Below are 21,683 nucleotides of genomic sequence, written 5' to 3'. Positions count from 1 at the left end.
CTTCCAGTCAAGCAGGCGGCAGAGGGTGGGGGCTATTTTCTGATAACTAAGGACTGAGGGTGAAGAGGACTTATAGAAAATGCTGACTGGTCCCAAGTATGCAGGGAGAGTGAGGAGCAGGGAGACTAATAGGAGCCCCAGGAGCACCCGTATCATCCCATTCCTTTCTATATGGCTTAAAACCCACCCTGGCAGCCTCAGGTGGGTTCAGTGGGGCAAAGAGACTGCAGGCTCCAGTGCTCAGGGACTCAGCCCTTGCTGCCTAGGTCACACTTTGACTACAAGTCTTCTGAGAGGGAGGGGGAGAAAAATCTTGACTCCGGGCTGAGAATGGGCTCAAAAGTAGCCGTTGACATCCACCCTTAAATCACAGTTAAGGAAGTTGTCAAAAGATGGGTGGTCTTGGGCAGGGTCTGCAGTTATTGAAATTCAAAACTATCTACCCACCTTGGGAAGAGGTTGTAAGCAGTTGTCTAAATCTCAGTTACATTTTAGTGGGCATCATGTATATTCTGTTTTTGTTTTTTTGTTTTCCATTAGGGCATCATCCCCTCCCACCTGACATCAGAACCAGTCCTGGGGACTCAAACCAACCACACGTGTGTCCATAAGGCTCTCAGTGTCACCAGATGAAGCACTGAATCTGAGCCAATCAGATCTTGATTTCCACCCTACTTTACATAACTACCATACAAATGGCAGGATGTTGTGTATGGAAAGTACCCACCTTAGGGGCTGGCAGGGAGGAGAGTTCCCTTGGATGATTACTGACAGCTACTACTACTTTATCATAAATGTGCTAAGGAAAAATGTGTCCCAGACAAGTTGGAAACTCCCCATCCCTTCCCACATTCCCATCATGATCCCATATTCAGCCTGTCTACAGGACAAGGAGTTAAAATTTCCCAGAGTAGAAAAGGAAGAATATAAAAACAATGAAATCTGACATGCTGTTATTGTATGCTCAGTACAATAATACTGAACACTTTATATTCATTTGGTCTTCACCCACAGAACCATCAACAGGCTATAATTAAAGGTAAGAAGTCCAAGAATTTAAAAAGTTCAGCGAATGATGTACAGTCATGCAACAAATAAGTATAAGAGCAGGGATCAAATGCAGGTCTGCATCACCCTCAGTCCTTAGTTGTCAGAAAATAGCCCCAATCTTCTGCTGTATACTACCCATGGAATAGCCAAAATGGGACAATAAGGTTCATAAGGGGATTTGGGACGATGGCTCATCGATAGTTTGCCTCAAGATCTGGTAAAAGAGCTGTTGCAGCTACAGAGAAGCATACCTCCACGGGCAGAATTAAAATTGTCAAAATGGCCACATCACCAAAAGCAATCTATAGGTTTAGTGCAATCCCCATCAAAATACAGATGACATTCTTTACAGAACCAGCAAAAATAATCCTAAAATCCATATGGAAGAACAAAACGCCCATAATAGCTAAAACAATTCCGAACAAGAAGAGTGACGCTGGAGGTATCACAATACCTGATCTCAAATTATGCTACAGACTAAAGTAACCGGAACAGCATAGAGACACATAAAGACAGAAATGAAGACCAACAGAACAGAATAGAAGACTCAGAGACAAATTCACACAAATACAGTCTTCTAATCCTTGACAAAGGAGACAAAAACATGCATTGGAGAAGAGATAGCCTTTTTAACAAATTATGGCTGGGAAAACTGGCTATCCATCTGTACAGATCCTTATCTCTCACCCTGAACAAATATTAACACAAAATGGATAAAAAACCTAGAAATCAGAACAGAAACCTTGCAGCTACTAGAAGAAAATACAAGGTCAACACTCCAGCATATTGGCACAGGCTTCAACTTCCTTAACAAGAATCCTAAATCTCAAGAAATAAAACCAGGAATCAATAAGTGAGATGGCATCAAATTAAAAAGTTTCTGCATAGCAAAAGAAACAAAATCATGGACAGAGCGCTTACAGAATGGAAGAAGATAATGACCAGCTACTCCTTGGAGAAAACAATATCCAGAATACATAAAGAAAGCAAAAAAACTACCACCAAGATCCCAAATAACACAATCCCTAGACAAATGTTCTTAATAGACATTTCCCAAAAGAAGAAATTCAAATGGCAAACAAATATATTTTTAAATGTTCAATATTCTTAGCAATTAGGGAAATGCAAATCAAAACCACACTGAGATTCCATTTCACACCAGTTAGAATGCCAATCATTGAGATTACAAATAATGAGTATTTCTAGAAAGGAAGTGGGGGAAAGGTACACTAATACACTGCTGGTGGGATTGTAAATCAGTACAGCCACCATGGAAAGCAGTGTAGAGGTTCCTCAAGAGACTAGGAATGGAACCATCATATAACCCGATTCTCCCACTACTTGGTATTTATCCCAAAGAAATAAAAGCAGCATACTAAGGGAAATGTGCATTCCAATGTTTATTGCAGCACAATTCCCAGCAGCCAAGTTAAGGAACCAGCCTAGGTGTCCTTCAATAGATAAATGGATTTTTTAAAAATAGTATATATTTACAATAATTTTTACTCAACCACAGAGAACAATGAAATTTTGTCATTTGCTGGTAAATGGATAAATGGATGAAACTCCCTCACCCCTGTGGCTAGCAATCCCTTGCTTCCTTGGTTCTTTCTCCTTTCCCACCCTCAGAGTAGATACTACTTCTGGATTTTAGTGAATTCTGAAAATACTAATTCTGAGATATGATCATTCTAGATGTATGCTGCAAAGCACCCATTCTTCCCTACCCTCAACCAGATCTTTTCCAATACATTAGACCAAAGTTCTATATCCTACAAACATGATTTCAAGAGACTACATCAACCTGCAACTTGGTTTTCCCATTGGTAATACAATTTTTCCCACAAGGAAAAAAAAAACAATAGCAATTATTACATTTAATCTAACTTTGTATAGGAAAGTTCTATCTCCTGTGAAATAAGCGCACTTTTGAAAAATAGCCTGAACCCACTCACCATCAGCCAGACTCCAGTCCTATTCGAGCTCTTTCTTCCTCAACTTGCTACATTTCTCTAGTTGCTTTATGCAAAATGCAATAGCTACCCAATCTTTAAAAACCTCCCATTTTTCTTATCAGTTAAGACACAGGAACCCAGTGACTGATAAGCTGAAATGGACAAACAATACTGTTAACAAATATCACCTGCAGTTTTCACCGCCTTCTCCGGTATTTCAAAGATCTTTGATGAAGTTGTCTTTCCTGTTCTAATCTTATGGAGCTCACATTTCATCTTAATTACAGTTTTCCTTGCTTGGAGGTGAATACCTCAACAAAACCACCCCACCTCCACCTCCCTGACTGGGTGGCAGGTCCCTCATTGCCGTCTATGGGTCCATAGATTTAAGTTCCCCACAATTGCACCTCTAAGAGCAACAGTACATACTTCTGCAATAAGTTTCACTGCTGACACATTAGTGTCAACATTTTAAAGATTCTGGCACTTTCTGCAGAGTGCTTAAATGTACACCTAGCTCTAGGTGCATCAACATGCTATCCCATGCAATCCTCAGAGGCTGCCAGGAGGCTCAGAGAGGCTACTTACTTTACCCAAAGTAGTGGATGATACAAGGTAAATCCAGATTCCAAAGCTCCCATAACTGGACTCTTTCCGCATGCCCCCCACTCCAGATGGCCTGTCTCAGATGGTGGTAATAGAGATTTTATGGACACATGTTGCAAGTATTAGGATTCTGGATAAACAAAGCTTGTTTATGAATGCAGTTCTTTTTCTAAATGTTGGTGACTTTTGAATAATCAGGAGATGCCATCTGCCCAAATGTTGCAATAAAGAGAGAGAACAGGAGCTTTAGATATACCCTGGCTTTTCTCTTACTGGCTATGTGAATTTTTGGCAAATTTCCTACCCTCTCTAAATTTCTTGTGTAAGGGATATTATTGTTAATATTAAATGAATGAACCTATGTAAAACGCTGTCCATAAGATTAGGACTAGTGACTTTTTGCCTTATCACTATTTATCTTTTCCACCCAGTATGATTGTGTTTAAAATAAAAAGAAACCTTCAGATGTATTTGAAAAGATAGTACTATTGCTGGGCACAATGGTGCATGCCCGTAATCCCAGCAGATTGGGAGGCTGAGGCAGGAAGATTGTTCAAAGCCATACTCAGCAACAGTGAGGCACTAAGCAACTCAGTGAGACCCTGTCTCTAAGTAAAATGCAAAATAGGACTGACTGGGATGTGGTTCAGTGGTTGAGTACCTCTGAGTTCAATCTCCAGGACCAAAAAAAAAAAAACGATGGTACGATTGATAATATGTACCATATCTAAATGCCACATCTATGTCAAGTCAATAACAAAATTAGGACAACACTCCACCTTCAGTCTCTCTACTTTTGTATTTGTATCAAGACTCCAGTTCCCGTAAGGAACCCAAATCATCTCTTCCCCTTATTTATGGGCACCTTGCATTAAAAAAAAAAAAAAAAGAAAAAAGAACTCATATAGCAAGGAAAAATGATGATTCCGATTACCTACTATAAAATCTTCATATGAGGTCCTCTGTCATTTGTTTTCCACTGCTAGGGAACGGGAGAAAATACACATAAGCAATATATCAAACAGTTCTTATTGATGTGCCCAACATTGTATTCTTCAGCTCTATTAGAGATGAAAGAGACTCATTCCTGAGCTCTAGGAACTTAAGACTATGAAAAACAAGGCGGGGGGGGGGGGATGTAGCATTTTATAAATCTGCAAATTTGTGATTTAAACTGAGAACTTTTCAAGAATTTTTAAAAAATTTTTTTAAAGTATTTTTTAAAATTAGCATGGATTATTAAGAGACTGTTAAGTCTTTACTCAAGATTGAATGATTTTTCCATCTTTCTGGTGTGTTGAGCTATAATTCTTCCCTAATTCTATATCTCCTGATATCTGTTACCATCATACAAGTATTACAATAGCAGCGTTTAGAAACCTGAATGATCTCTGCTGTGGAATTTATCCTTCAAAAAGACTTTATCACTCACATTTATGTACTTGATTGCTATCAAGATTAAAAATGGTATTTTCCATGCTGCCAGCAATGTTGTTAAATCCAGGAAGCCAACATCCAGACAGGTCATCTAGGGTTAAGACGAAGAGGTCACATTTGAATGAAGAGGTGAGGAAACAGAGAAGCTCCATGGGTGGCTTCAGGAAGTTTCTGTTTGCAAAGGGTTTGCAAGATATGGATTCAAAGATGCCTGTTCTTGCATATATTTGGCAAGAAGATTCTAGCTCCAGCCACTCGTAGGATCTCTCCCCAGTTCTGAAGATCTTGAAAGATGCACCCCAACTATGATCTACCCATTAAAATGACTGTACACCTTGGAGATAACTCTTCTTGATGAAAATGACCCCAAACCAACAAAAGGCAATTCTTTCCCGGAAAGGCAGAACAACATCTGTGACAACTCACCATTCAATGACGTGAAAGGAGAGATCAAAATTAGTCGAACTCATTCATTTGAGATAAGGACAATAAGTTGGTGCTTCTAAACAGCAAAGAAATGACTGGAGTGTGTGTGTGTGTGTGTGTGTGTGTGTGTGTGTGTGTACATACACATGTTTGCAAGTGCTTGTTTGTGTTTGGAGTAAGTCCACATATAGAAGATATCTTAGCTGTTTACCCAAACTAAAATGAGCTTTATTATTGTCGAAAATGCTAATTACCCCAACTTTATCAGTTTATGCAATGTGTGTATTGAGAGGTCATACTATACTCTATTAATATATACAATAATTATGTTAATCAAAAAAATCTTTTAACCTCACTAAATTGACAAAGACAAGATGATAGCTGGTCTTCCCTGTGCCTTGAAAAACTAAAAATAATTCGTTCAGACACTAGCAGTTCACAGCTTGTGACAACCCAGAGTCCCACCTATGTCCTAATGTGATGCTACAGATTTGTACATCACATGGACAACCTCACAGCTCCCCCAGGGATGCCCACCACCCCCAGGGCTCTCTCTTGCTCTCACCACCCACCACCACCATTTTCTCCTAGAGATGTTTGGGAGCACATTGGTGCATGTGATATGTGTGCTCATCCCACATCCACCAAGGTGCTAGGCAGCTGGAAAGGCTACACCTCTATTAGAAAGAAGCTGAAGTAGTGTCAGCAAATCCAGTTTTCTCTGTCACCTTTACGTCTGCATGACCACCCTTCTCTCCACTTCTAAACACTTCTCTCCCCTTGCCTCATTGCTACCACCTACTAAACAGGTTGACTAGTATGACTCACTCCTTTAATCTCCCAAGGAGTAGAATCTCTAAAAAAAAAAAAAAAAAAAGAAAGAAAAGAAAAAGAAAGAAAGAAAGAAATGTTCTACAAATAAAAATGTCTGAATGGCTTGTAAAATAACCCCAGCACGTATGAAAAAGAAGGAAACTGGAGGGGGGAGTAGAGTTTCAACCAAAAAAATTCTAATGGAGCCAAATACATAACTTAGCTTCCTGTTTCTACCTCACCCCTTACCCCGGGGCCCAGTTTTCCTAACACTGGGCAGGAAATGAACTTACTGTAGTAAGTTACTCTACAGTAAGTTCATTCAGGTCTTTCATGATTCCACAATGGGTGAAAAAAAAAAAAATCTTCCTGTGTTCAGGAATTGAACTGGCTGATCTTGATGCTACTGAAGCAGTTGGTGGGTAAAGACTTTGGACAGCATACCCTCTATGTGAAAAATCCCCAATCCTAAGCAGGCCTGCAAGCTCTTCCCCATAGCTCCTGTTCTGAAGTTCAGAAAAGGTCCTTGTTGAGTGGAGTGTTAACAGAAGTTCTTGACTTGTGGATGTGGGAAAAAGGAGTTTCATGGAAAGGATAGATCCATCTAGAAGAAAAGATGATTTTGATCATTTCTCTCTCTCTCTCTCTCTCTCTCTCTCTCTCTCTCTCTCTCTCTCTCACATACACACACACACACACACACACACACACACACACACACCCCTGACTTTTCCTTCTCCAAAATAAAGGAATAGGAAATGTTTAGACAATGGTTTCTAGAAAACATATTTAAATCTTACCACATTTTAGCAAGGTTCACATGTCCTTCCCCAGCACTGGCAAGTCTAAGCAAAAGAATGAGCAATGTAGAAGCTAGAAACTGTGAGCTCTCAATGAAAAGTCCCTTTAATAGGTATGACAGCCAGTCTCCAAGATGGTCCCAAATAATCTGTGCCTCCTGATGTTCATTCCCTTGTACATTTTCCTCTCACCCTGTACCAGGGCGGGTCAGTGTGACAAATATAATACAGAATAAGTAATCACACGCCCCTTCTGAGACTAAGTTATGAAAGGCGGTAGTACCCATCTGGGACTTTCTGCTCTTGAATAGTTCAGAAAGAAGCCAAGACATGAACAGCCACAGCATGTGATCCAGATGGAGATGCCCTAACACCCACAGCCACACAAGTGACTTAGAAGTGAATCTTCAAATCCAGTCAAGTCTTCAGAGATGACAAAGTGTGGCCAATAGCTGGTCTGCAACTAATTGAGAGATCCTGAAGCAGAACCACCCACCTGAATCACTTTCAAATTCCTGACCCTCAGGACCCATAGGAGATGATAAACTGCAGTATCAGCTGCTAAACTTTAATTTGCTCTGTTGCAAGAGAGATAATAGTTGTGAGAGTTGTAACTCCTTGCTTTGTGCATTTAATAAGGATATAGGAGTCAGGGATATTTGCTAAGATTCAATGACTTGACCTTCATGACTTTTATCCTATTTACTTATTTTTGCATTTTATTTCCCCTACAAAGCAACCGACCATTCAACTTCTGCCCCTACTCAGCGGGTGTTGGTATTGTCAGGAAGCCACATCGATTGTAACTCTGGGGTTTCTATTATCAGAAGAAACTTTTGCTCTTAGAGATTTGTTCCATAGCTCTTAAAAGAACTTCTCGCCCGGTCTAATCAGATAAAGTCTTTTCCCTTCTATGTGTTTGTTCTATATATTTGACAGATCTCGGCCCATCTATCAGAAGGAAACAGATTCATCTAGTCATGGAAAACGTCTTTCCGTTATGCTGCTTTGACAGTCTGAGGACAGCAGCGGCATATGAGAGGCCTGGTGGGGACAGGACTCTGCACAATGAGAAGACCAACAAGGGGATAGCAGCAGGTGGCAACAGAAAGGGTTTTCAAGAGCAGTGGGGAGGAGCCAGGGACAGGGTTGGATGGGAGTTCATGACTTTGGGCAGACAGTCTTGTCTTGAGATCTTCTCTTGATGGGAAACATTCCTGTCGAGGTGGACTTTGTCTCTGAATCACCAAACAACTCACCTTATAACACAGTAAGAACGTTAGTAGGAAATGAGATTCGTGGGGCCTATGATCAGTGTCTTGCTTGTGGAGCACCTTGGTTCTCTGGCTGTCTCAAAGACACTCGTCACCTTCCGACACTGTGAGATCATGAGAGCAAAAGCTGATCTGTAGGCCATGTTCTCATTCTTTCCACCTATTTAAAAAAACGTCAACATTTTCCTTTATGGTGAGAAGTCTCTAAAAACTAGATATCTAGAAGTTTCTATCTGAGGCTGGTAAAAACTCGATGTCCTTCATTTGCTGACTTCTCCTGTTCTGTAAATACGCCTGACAGATGACCCTGAGATCAAACCCAAATACACTGAAGCATTCCAAGAAAATTTTGACTTAGGAAGAAAAGAGGATGGTAGAAGTGATGATTTCAGATAGTATAAACACACGCACTTTCAGGAAGACCATTTAGTCATCCACTTAAAATTGTTTTGCTTTAAGATCCTCCTCAGTTCTCTTGAAATCAGCTTCTCTGACTGATGACACATCTTTTGAAAACAACAGTTTATTTGCCAATATGCTTCCTTGATACATATGTACCACATAATGTCCAGCAGGTTCTGCCCTTACGCCGGAAGTTCAAAACACTGGAAGAGTTGGGCAACCAAGTCATTGTAAAATAATGTATTTCTCACAACATAATGTTCAGTGAAGAAATTTTAAAATGTATAGAAAATCATCATCAATGAAAAATTCTCACATCCTAATACTCAAGAGATAATTTTCTAACATGCCCACATAGTGTCTGCCAGTCCTTTTCCTGATTGGGTGTGATAAAATAGTTGTGTGAAATGTATAAAAATGTAGAGATAGAATGCATAGATACACAATTTCAAATGCAAAATTTGTTGGGGACTCAAAAAGAAAGTAAATACCCCGTCATGCTTCTAGAGGGGAAGACTCAATTTTTTAAAACTTACAATGATTTTTTTTTAATTTAACAGAATAATTCTAAAATTAAATTAAAGATAAAATAAAATAGAAAAATTAGGACTGGGAGTGTAGCTAAGGGGTAGAGCACTTGCTGAACATGTGCAAAGCCCTGGGTTTGATCCCCAACACCAAAATAAATAAATAAATAAATAGCAGAAGTGACTTCTAGCTAGTTCCCACCTTCAAAGTTAATAAGGAACACTTAATAAAAAGTCAGGTTTGCTTTTTTTCATATTATATATATATATTTATATTTCCCTTGGTTTATGATAGGGTTATATTCTGAAAATCCATTTCCTAAGTTGAAAATATAAAAGTAAAAAATGCATTCGGTACACCCAACCCATAGTTGTTTACCTTTGTGATAGTGTGATTAACTGGATGCTAGGGCTCATAGCCATTGCTCAACATTATGAGAGATTCTTTAACCCTTCTCCTAATTCTGGGGGAAAAAAATGGCATTTAACCTAATTTAGACAATAAGTCTCCTTATTTTAAAGATGAAAAGAAAGGAAATTATGACATAATGCAACTATAGGCATGCAAAGCTCTTGTCTCCCATAGGGAATTCTTTCTCTGCCAACCTTCTGTAATCATTTAGACCCATTTTACAAATGTTGCTCTTCTGTTCCCTGGTGCAATTTTAAGCCAGATGGCCAATTGTGAACCATCTGTATTCCAGGTTGTCCTAGCATACGTTGCCAAGTTCAAGGAAGAATACAGATCCTAATTATTCAGTTAGTGCTAAGATGACCCATGCAACATATAAATCACATGCTCACTTCTCTTGCATATTTTGTTTATTTTTTGCTCGAAAACATTAAAATAGCATATTTTGTAATCCAAGTCATATGTTAGCTATTAAGAGAAAAAAGAGGGAATAGTGAATAATTCCTCTCTTTATGGGAATAGGCATTTAAACAAGTAACAATGATAAAAATGTACCAAAAAGTATCAAAGAGAATATATAGTTCTCATTATTTTAGGATTTCATACACCAATAAAATTTTAGCAATAAAAATATCACTCAGAATCTGAGACCTTCTGAAATAATAATAATAATAAAAAATCTTCCCTGCTCCTTCTAGGACCACTCTTCTGCCTTAGACAAATTAAAACACATATGAATGCTGGTTAAAGTGGCCAGGAGTCTCATGGCAAGGTTGAATTTAATATCCTTATTACATTAGGAGACTTTTTCAGTCAATAAAAAAATTTTTTTTAAAAAATTAATTCAACCCACATTTTACAAAGGAAAAATCCAAATGACCAAAAAATACATTCAAATATTCTAATATTATTTTTATAATAAAAATGCCTTTTAGATACTATTTTGTGGCATTTTTCATCTACCCAGCTGACAACAGTCAGAAAGACTTCCAATGCTTGACATCTGAGTAAATGAGTTAATTTTCCAGGATCTATAGTTGATGGAAGGGTCAAGTCAGAGAGGAACCCTGTTTGGCTTCACCCAATCCCATCAGTTGAGTGATATCTGCTCAGAGAGCCTTTTACTCTGGGCTTTAAAGGCCAACGGTGAAAATGAAACAGGGAGTTTTGAAAGGCCTTGTCTCAAAGACAACACTGCACTTTCTGCAACTCAGCTAAAGTGCCATCAGATAATCTTCTTAGTAAAATGGATTGTATCAGTTAGATTTTTGTCCAAAATTCTCAGTAAATGACAACTGTGAGAGAACTAAGAAGTACAAACTCTGAACAAAAGGTACTTTAAAGAATATCAGCCTGGTGCAGTGGCACATGCCTGTAATTCCAGCGACTCAGGAGGCTGAGGCAGGAGGATCACGGGTTCAAATACAGCCTCAGCAAATTAGTGAGGCCCTAAGCAACTCAGGGAGACCCTGTCTCTAATAAAATATATATATAAAAGGGCTGAGGGTATGGCTTGGTGGTCAAGTGTCCCTGGTTTGAATCCCTGGTTGGTAACAAGAAAAAAAATTATATAGCTTCACCCAACGCCCTCACTTCTCCAATGGTGACGGTGAGGTCTGGTGACAGATGGCTAACTCATGACACACTCAGCGACGAATTCAGTGGTGAGCAGAGGTCTTCATTTAGTGCAGTGGACTTGACCTTTGACCTTCCATGCTCCTTCCAGGACACTACTATTCTGCAAGGAGACTTCTAACCCTCCAATATTTAGGAAAATCACTTAAATTCTCCCTAAGTTGTAGATATCTTATCTCTAAAAAGAATAGATTCACAAGTTTCTGAGTGATATAATTAAGATAATATTTTTTAAAAAACTAGCTTAGTGTCTGGCAATAGTAGACCCTTAATAACTGTTATTAATAACTTAATAACCCCTTAATAACTGTTAATTTCCAACTTTAAAGACTTTATCCTAACTGTAGGCTAATGATTCTGGAGCTCAGATTATACTAGTTAAGTTAGTAAATACTTTTCTTCTCCCATAGACAAAATAAGAACAACGGGAGAGCTGAAGAATGGATAGTTAATGGTAGAAACGTACAGGGTGACTTTAAGGAAGAAGCCACTTCAGTTCTTGCTCGAATAATAGCACAAAGAGATTTTGTACTTTACCTAAATGTAGGATAATTTCTGCTTCTGCAAGCTAAATCTTTGTCCTAATGCTAAAACTATACCAGAATAACATTTTAAACTAAACATTCCTATAGAAAGAGAGATGTTGTATTGCCTACAAAAGATACGCCAAGGTTTTGGGCTAGCCTCTCTGTGACAAGCATCTAACACCTATTAGCACAAGTTTGCTAGAGACAGTGCAGAAGTTGGCATTGGCAGTGAGCCAACTTCATCCAAGAGGATGAGGCCCCCAGACAGGAAGTGGCAGGGCAGGGAACTAGAAGGAGCCAGGGATTCTAAGTGATCTCAAGAAGGAGATCCATCTACCATTCCCAGAGCGAGCGTTTGCCTATTCAAGCACTGTTACATAAGAAGTAAGTTTTTTTGTGTTGATTAAGCCATGCTCTTTGAGGGGTCTTTACTTTCAACACTGACTAATGCATAAGGCATCCTGTATACAGTGACTAAGGAATGCTAATCCAGGCTAACAACAGGAAGGACCCTGTGCCTGGGAAATGTTTACAGACTCCTCCTCATTTAACTTGTGCAGGGGTCAATGTAACTAACCACAGAGATGATTAAAAGGGGAAACTGAAACTAATTTTGAATTTTTCATTTTTTCTTCTTCTTTGTGACTTCTCATTCTCCCTCCCAGCTAGCCTTTGGAACCCCTGTTACTTAACAGAGCCTCTTCATGATGCAGATACTTTGCATCATTCTTGCTATAAAACCCTGAACAATTCTGTATCTTGTAACATTTGACCCTAACGGCAAAGGAGCCTGCTTTCCTCGCTGGGTTTATTCTGGGCACGTACATCTTGGTCCTAAGATCCAGATGGAATGCTGTAGGTGTGTGAATAACTGTATGAAACTATATGACCGTAATCACCATCTTCATGTAGCACCTGGGGCTTTTCTAACTTAGTGCATTATGTCGACTTCAAGTGGATTTAGACTTCAAGTATAAATGTGATGAAATGAGAATTATGCACAATTTATTTTTCATATTTCATAAGATTTATCAGTAGAATGACCTTGAATTTGTGACCAAAAAAAAAAAAAAAAGCAAGACAAATCCACAAGATATATCCATAGGTCACTATGTCACTTTTCAACATCTATTAAGAAGTTTGAAGTAGCCCAGCTTGGTGGTGGATGCCAGTAATCCCAGCAGCTTGGGAGGCTGAGTCAGAAAGATCACAATTTGGAGACCAGACTCAGCAAATCATCCAGGCCCTAAGCAACTTAGAGAGACCCTTAATTAAAATAAAATATGTGAATAAAAAGGGAGGGCTGGGAATGGAGCTCAGTGGTAAAGTGCCCCCGGGTTCAATCCCAGTACCAAAAAAATTAAAAGAATTTTGAAGTACACAGAATGCAAGATTCCTGACAAGTCCCTTGACATTTATACCCGGGTAGGAAGCCACATACATATACATGAATCAAGACTCAAAACCACAGTATAATTTTTTTTTATGTTAAGGGATCTGAATATATTTAAAAATTCGCATTAGTAGTGCCTAAAAAATGAAAATACTTTTTTAAAAGAATAATTGATTTAGACTTGTAACTTTAGTGGAATCTTCATTAAGATATACAAGATTTAAAGTTATATGCAGCATTGGAATTCCTAAGAGAACTCAACTTTTTAAGAATTAATTCAGCACTTGAAAAGGTTTCAGTCAAAATGCTTATGAAGGAACACCAAATACATTAAGTCTATAATGCAGTTTAAAACATTTTAAAATATTTAGTCTACTAAATTGTAAAGGGGCAATCTAGTGTAAAAGATCATTACGTGCTAGATTTATAAATGGCAGATATTTTTAAGCTGCTCTTCAATCTGTAATGATCTGGATTTTAAAATTTCTAACTTTGACAAAATTAATATTAATTTTAAAACTAAAATAAATTCATGAATTGTCTTTCCTACCCTTAAAATGCCCCAGGGAGGCACTTGAAATTCATCTGACAGAGCTATCAAGGATACTCACGGGATTTGGCTACCTGCCCCCATATCTCATTACAGAGATAAGCCTGATTCACTAGTATTTACCATGGGGCTGCTCTGCTGTGACCCCCACAGCTCAGCAACGGCCCTGTTCCTTTGAATCAATCAGAATTGCTCTTAGGGAGGAGTATCGCATTGCGTGCATCATGTTTGTGACTGATGCTTTTGTGTTGGGGCCGCACAGATCTACTTTGATCAACACGCTTTCCAGGCCTCCCTATATAAGGCACTTCACCCTTCTACTGACAGGCAGTGTCTCTTCCTCACAGTGCCACATCACACTTCCCATGTAACTACTTTCCACCGAGAGGTTACACCGGCTTCACCCCAACTCTGTACTGAGAAGGATGCCCGTCCTTTCTCTTCTCTCTCTTGCACTCCTTTCTCTGCGCATCTCCTCCTCCCTTGCCTCCTGGCTCATCTTGAGTATCCTCTCCTTTCCCTCCCAGGCTGCCAACTGCTCTACTTGGCCTCCCTTCTTCAAGTTCTGGTCTTAGTCTTTTCAGAGTTGACCAGAAACTGCTGTCACAGCTCTCAATCATATTTTCTTTTCTTTCCCCCATATTTTTACCTGGGGCATTATAGTTGTACCTCATGGTGGGATCTGCCATTGCCTATTCACACATGCGCATGATACAAGAATACAATTTGGCCAATAGCATTCCCTGATATTTGTCCTTGCCCTCCCCTGCGATCTCCCTCAGTCCCTCTCCTCCTCTCTACTAATCTCCCTTCTCCAATCATATTTTCTTTTCCAATGAAAACAAAAATATTCTTTCTTACCATGAATTCAGACTCCTGCTACAAATTTAGCTGGATATTTACAAGCTCTGAGAATATGACTGATGGAGCAGAAAATGCCTGATGGGTTAAAGGAGCGGTCCATAGACCAGACTGACAAAGGACAGGTCTGAAGAGGGCTTTACAAGGTGAGCTATGAAGTCAGAGGCAATGGGAAAGCACCAGAAAGGTTCGGTGCTGAAATGCGTCAACTTGGATGTGGTTTCTTGGCTCTATCACTTAGTCATCTTTCTGAGTCTAAATCTGCAAAATAGAGACAACCATGGTACTTATAGCACTGCTGGCAGGATTTAGTGAAGTCCTGCGGCACATACGCTCCATAAAATTACACTTACACAGTCATCATGGCTCCTGTCTCACAGACACAGGCAATCTATAAAGGAACATGTGGAACCACTCTAGGTGTCCCTGAATAGAAGATTGGATGAAGGAAATGTGGTTGATATGCACAATGGAGTTTTACTCAACCATAAAGAATGAAATTATGTCATTTCCTGATACACGGATGGGGAGTGGAGACTATCATGCTGAATGAAATAAGCCAGACTCAGAAAGTCAATGTTCTCTCTCCTATGCAGAACCTAGAGAGAAGCGAGGAATTTTTAAAAAGGGGGCTGCACAGATCTACTTTGATCAACACGCTTTCCAGGCCTCACTACATAAAGCACTTGACAGGCAGGGCCTCTCCTCATGTTGCCACATCACACCTCCCATGTAACTACGTTCCACGGAGGGAAATCTCATGCAAATAAAAGGCAGGACAATGGAGCAGAGGAAGAGGAATTGGCAGGAAAGGAGTCTGGGAAAGGAAAGGAAGAGCAGAATGAAATTCATTTAGGTCATGGGCATGCATGAACACATCAGGTTGAATTCCACTTTTATGTATAACCAGAATATACCAATTAAAATAAATTAATTTAAAAAAAAGAATTTCAGAGAATGTTGTTTTGACTCAGTAGAGAAGCTTTAATGAATGAGGACTCTATGCTTAAAAGAACGTTTATTCACTCATCACTTGTAGAACACATGCTGTTCTTCATTATGCCTCTCTTTCTCCCTCTGCCCACCACAGCCACTAGAATGTGCCCCTTTGGATTAGGGCATGTCTCTGCTGAGATGTAGCTAGGCACTGCAGACCGAATAGAGTTCCTTAGGTTCACATTGTAGTTTGAGTTTTCCTGTCCAACATCTGGATAAGAGAGCTATCAGCAGGAAATGGGCTTCTAGAATAGTGTTTCTCAACGCGTGATTCCCGTACCAAAGTCATCAGAGTTGCCTGAGGCTATCTGAAATTAGGAGGTTCCAGGAAAACTTCCACTTCCCAGCTCAGCCTTAAGCCTCTCCAATGCTTATATTTTCCAGAAAAAAAAGGGAAAGCTTGACCCTGGGAGACTTCAGGCTTGCAAACTGCAATATCATTTTGAAGAAAGCTCGGAAGCTAAACCAACTTCCTCTTTCCCAAAGCTCACAGCCCTCTACCTACACTGGGTCATTGGAGAGCACTGGCCTCTTTCCCTCTTGGAATGTTGTTACACAGGGTTGGGGGTCCTGAGGTGCTACAAGCACTATCGATTTCTACTTCTAGCAAGTGTCGGCTGGTACGGTGACTTGGCATCCTGGGTCCCTGGAGGCAGTTCTCCTGAGGCAGAGCTAAACTAGAAGGAATGCAGCTCGTTCCCTGACTCTGAGGTAGTTTCCCTGGGCACTCAGCAGGCCTTCAGCAGCTATTCCGTACCCAGCCAGGGAACAGAACTGGTTGCAGGAATTGGTTTAGAAGAACAAAAGCCAGGAGATTGGTTTAGAAGTGCCCGGAGTGACAATGATTCCACCTGGAGTTCAGGAGCAGGTCTCTGGCAAGGTGGACTCCTACCTGGCTCCTTGGTGCCGCAGGTGGATGCCAACCTGCCTCTCTGGCTTCCCTCTCTGTGGCCCTTGTCCTAAAGCTTTCTCTTCCTAAAGTGTCTCTTATCACCTCTCCTGTCTTCCTAACCAGCCACCGTACCTGTATGGCGATTCTTCACCTCCCCACAGTGCTCTGCCTCTCAGTGTCCCCTGTGCAGTGGCCGCCCTTCTCCCGCCCTGCTGGAGCGCCCACCCACACCTCCACCTGTCTCTGCAGACCAGCTTGCGTCCTATTCTTCTGTGATAATTACATATACCTTCCACTTCACTTTTCTTCACCTCTGTCCATTCTTTCCTTTTTCCCATCCCTCTTCCCCTCTTCTCAGAATCTTATTGCCCCTGCCATGGTCTCCCTGCCTCTCATCCTCATTAGACTCTTACTCCCGGTTCATAAGCATGTCCCAGTCTTCTGCCTTCCTACTCTAGAAAAGCAAGGACAAAGAAGAATGCTCTTCGCCTTGCCACCCCTCCACCGGATGCAAGGCTTGTTTTCCAACTCCCACTTCTCATTACCCGCTTACTGCTTCACCCTGAAATCAGGTTATCCCACCCTGCACTATCTTAAAGTTATTCTCAGTGAAGGTTATTGGTTCCCTAGACACAAAATCCAATGGACTCTTCTTAAAGTCTCCATCCTCCTTAATCTGCCTTTACCACATTGTCCTTTGGGTTACCTTTCTATCTAGGCTCCAGGACACTCTATTAGAACAGTCCTGTTACTCAGGACTCTGGTCACAGTAACAGTTCTGAATCACTTGGGACTCTGTGATCACAGTCCTATTGTAATGGAGGCCATTTACAACTAGAAGCCCCCAGTTTTTCTTTTCTCTCCATATGCAGCCCATTGCTGGTAACCTGCTCCCTGGGCTATTTTCCCCAGACCACCTCCTCATGTGGAGAGTGGACGCTGAGTGTCCCTAAAGTCCTGGCTTGGTGCCAGGAGGATGTGACAAAAGATCAGAATACCAGAATTAAACCTTTCCCTGGCTAGCACAGCCTGGCTTAATATACTTATGTGTATTTTCTGGCTTTTTTTAATCTATAAATGGTAACATTTCTGTAGGATGGAGAAGACAGGTAAATTTGTCTTCCCAGTTTGGGCCCCAAAATTGAATGATTAAATTCATGTTTCCTTTTTATATTGCTTCCTCTTTTTTTTCTGGTGGGGACAGACCACCAAATCCAGTTAGTGGGAACCCCAGCAACCTCTGGCCTGGGCCCTGGAACCCTGTTACTTAGGACACTGTAACCATAGTAACAGCTCTACCTTGCTCAGGATTCTGTGACCACAGTGATAGAACCTCTTTACAGGGCTCTGTTACCATAGCAACAGCTACTACATGGGTGGGGCTGTGGTACTGGCGGGAGCTGCTTCATTACTCCTGTATTGTACTCTATGGCAAGCAATATGCTCCACATTTTACAGGTTCTACTTAACTTTAATCTTCAGGACAACTCAGAGAAAGAGCTATTGTTTTCCAAATTTAGAGATGGGGAAACTGAGGCTTAGAGAGATGATATAACTAGCCTAAGGGCAGACAGCTAAAATCAGATTTAAATCTCAAGCTTTCTGACATAAGTGCCCAGAACATCAAATAAGGGTACCCACATCGAGTTGCCATCTCCCTGGCTCTCCTTCTGCCTCACTGACTTCCCAGCTTCCTCTCCACCTCCCTCCCCACAAATCTAGAAGGTTTCTGTGTTTATCGATGGCACTCTGGCTCTCTACCTCAACACCTGGGGATCCTCCCCTCGCCTCTCGAATTCAACCAGGTGGTGAATCATATTGATCCTAACACAGGTGCATGTGCTTCACAGTTGTTCTTATTGCCGATTGCCAGCATCCTATTTGGGCATCCATAACCTGGACCATTCCAGTGACCTCAGCCTTCCTGTATACTCTCTGCTCACCTGATTCAGTTTCCCCAACGTACTCATTCTATGAAATATCAAAGGCAAAAATGAGCTGGGGATCCCCAACTGTAGTCAGGTTCTTTCCCAAGTCGAATAAGCATAAGATATACTGATGCTGGGCTGGGGCTGTAGCTGAGGGGCGGAATGCTTGCCTAGCATGTGTGAGGCACTGGGTTCTATCCTTAGCACCATTTACAAATACAATAAAGGCATTCTGTCCATCTACAACTACAAAGAATATTTTTAAAAAATATATAAATATATATACTAATGCTTGCAAACTATTGAAAATAAGCCCCCCCAAATCAACTAATAACAAAGCATTTTCTACTAAACCAGTCTGAGGATCATCACTTTCTTTTCCAAAGGCATGATTTTAATTAATAATTAGAACTATTTTACAACTTTTCAGTTCCCTGAATTCTCTTCTCTATAGGTTTGCTAGCAATAAATTTTATCATATTTCATTTGCATAAAAATATTTTTATTTCACCTTAATTTTTAAAAATAATTTCTTTGAACATAGAATCATAGATTAACTGGTTGCCATTGTTTCTTTTTCTTTTTCATTTAGCATTTTAAAGAAGTTGTTCAATTATTTTCTGGTTTATATCGTTTCTAAAAAGGTAGTCATTTTTCTTGTCTGTCTTCAGTTGTAGAAAATGTATTTTCCACTTTTCCAGCTTAAATTTTCTCTATATCACTGGTTTTCAACACTTTGATTATATCTTTTTTATATTTAATCTATTTGTGATTGTTGAGTTTCTTGAAATTATGGGGCTTTTCATCAAATTTGAAATTTTCCCATGAATTTTTATCAACAATTTTTTTTACTCCTAAATCTTTTTTTTTTTTCTTTCCTTCCAGGACTCAAATTGTATTTGTGTTCAATTATTTAATGTTGTCCCAGCATATATATTTTTTACCCACCACACCTCTCTGTAGTCTCTTAGTCTCTAGCACCCTGTCTTCAACTCCACTGATATTTTTTCTATGTAGCTTAATCTGCAGTTAAACCTAACCAGTGATTTTTTCATTGCAGATGTTGTTTTTTAGTTATAGAGTTTTCATTTGCTTCATTTTTGCTTGTCTCCATTTCTCAATCAGATGCCCTGCATGAACTTCTCAAACTTAGATTGCTGTCCTCTCAACTAGCCAGCATACTGCAATTTTGTGTCCCTGTCCTTCACAGTTAAGAAATTACCCCTGGATACTTTCTCTTTTCAAGGTATACAGTGCCTTTTGTCCAAAGGCTGGAAGATTTTTTTTTCTTTATGTGCACCATCCAATTTTCCAATTGTTTATTGTGACAGGTGTAGTCTAGTATCAGCCACTCTGTGATGGTTGCTGAAGGATCAGTTTTGATTATGGCAGTCACCATCTCAAAACTATTTAATAGAACATTACTATTTACAGAACAAAATCTAAATTCCTTATCCTAAAAGTTTGATCCAACCTACTATATTTCCTACTTCTCCTCTTCTCCAAAAATTCTTTATAAAAAATAAATAAGGGACTGGGACTGGGGCTCATGGTAGAGCACTTGCCTTACACATGTGAGGCACTAGGTTCGATCCTCGGCACCACATAAAAATAAATATATTGTGTTCATCTACAACTAACTAAAAATATTTTAAATAAATAAAAATGTTTTCAATCCATGTATTAGAACCGAAGTGTTTGGTTCAAATCCTATCTGAGTCACATACTAACCATATAGCCTTGGACTAGTGTTTTAGTCAGCTTTTTCGCTGCTGTGACTCAAAGACCCAACCAGAACAATTGTAGGGGAGAAAGAATTTATTTGGGGGGGCTCATAGCTTCAGAGATCTCAGTCCATAGACAGCAGTTTCCATTCCTTGAGGTTCAAGGTGAGGCAGGACATCATGGCAGAAGAATGTGGTAGGGGGAAGCAGCTCACTAAGCCCAGCTCACCAAATATATACCCCCAAAGCACAGCCCCAGTGGCCTGCCTCTTCCAGCCACACCCTACCTGCCTTCAGTTACCCCTCAGTTCATCCCTATCAGGGAATTAATTCACTGATTGAGCTAAGGCTCTCATAACCCAATCATTTCACCTCTAAACCTTCTTACATTGTGTTACACATGAAATTTTGGGGGATACCTCACATTCAAACTATAACAACTAATTATTCAATCTCTCTAAGGTTTGGTTCTCTAATCTATAAAATAATAATTATAACAACATCTATCTCATAGGCGTTATGAAGAATAAATTAAATACTTGAAGCCCCTGGTACAGTGTCTGTCATAAAAAAGAAGCTTCACCACCAGAGGGGATTATGTACCTATCCTAGTTCCCCAACCAGACAGCAATTTCCCCAAGAACAGACTTACATGGGTTTCATCTTTCTCCAAGCTACTAAATAGAACACAATGTTTAGACCACTGAGATTTGTTTATTCACTTTACAAACAGCCTATGCACTGAGTGCGTATAATGTGTTTAACTCCATGTGATGCACGAAGAACATTACTGTAAGCACAAACAGCATGATCTCTGGCCTTGTAGTACTAACTGTCTGAAAATAGACGTGAATCAGATATTTACAATAACAAACAACAACAGAAGATCTGCCATAATTTGGATTAGTGTCCCCCCAAAGCCTGTGTGTTTAAGTTGTAGTTGCCAGTCTGTGGTGCTCTTGGGAGGTGGTGGCACTTTTAAGAGGTGGGGTCTATTGGAGGGAGTTAGGTCCTCAGGGACATACCCTCAAGGAGGATTATGGAGGGAGGGTCTCCTCCTCTCTTTCTGGTCACCCTGAGCTGAGCAGCTCCTTCCACCATGTGCTCCTGCTCTGATGTTCTGCCTTACCACAGGCCCAAAAGAAAGGAGTCAAGCAACCATGGACTGAAGCCTCTGAAACCATGAGCCAAAATCAGTTGATTTATTATAAGTTTATTATCTTGTGTATTTTTCACAATAGCAGAAAACTGACACCAGGTAAGGCCTATTTATGATTGTTCCTTCAATCCATTTTATACATTGTTGCCAGATGAATAGTCCAATCACATGTGCTGCAAGATGAGGGTGGAAAGAACCTGTGGAGTCCACTAAGTCAAAGTAAGAATTCTGATCTTTAGCCTAAGAGCAGTGGGACATAATTTCATAGCTGTCAGTAGGGAGGTTACTCCGTCAGATTGAAATGTATGAAGATAGA

The 21,683-nt window shown here is 40.1% G+C and overlaps 1 protein-coding gene across 1 annotated transcript in view; it reads right to left on the bottom strand.

The window, feature by feature from the left end:
- Il1rl1 (interleukin 1 receptor like 1) overlaps nt 1-3,063 on the bottom strand; it is a 30,826-nt gene extending 27,763 nt beyond the window's left edge. The window contains exon 1 of the mRNA XM_076833406.2: nt 3,006-3,063. The gene's annotated coding sequence lies outside the window, so the exon portion shown is untranslated. The remainder of the gene's footprint in view (nt 1-3,005) is intronic.
- Between the last annotated feature and the right edge of the window lie 18,620 nt (nt 3,064-21,683).

Source organism: Callospermophilus lateralis, chromosome 14 (assembly GCF_048772815.1).
Source record: "Callospermophilus lateralis isolate mCalLat2 chromosome 14, mCalLat2.hap1, whole genome shotgun sequence".
NCBI lineage: Eukaryota > Metazoa > Chordata > Mammalia > Rodentia > Sciuridae > Callospermophilus > Callospermophilus lateralis.
Note: the sequence above shows the minus strand (reverse complement) of the source record. Positions and strands in the feature narration are given on the sequence as shown.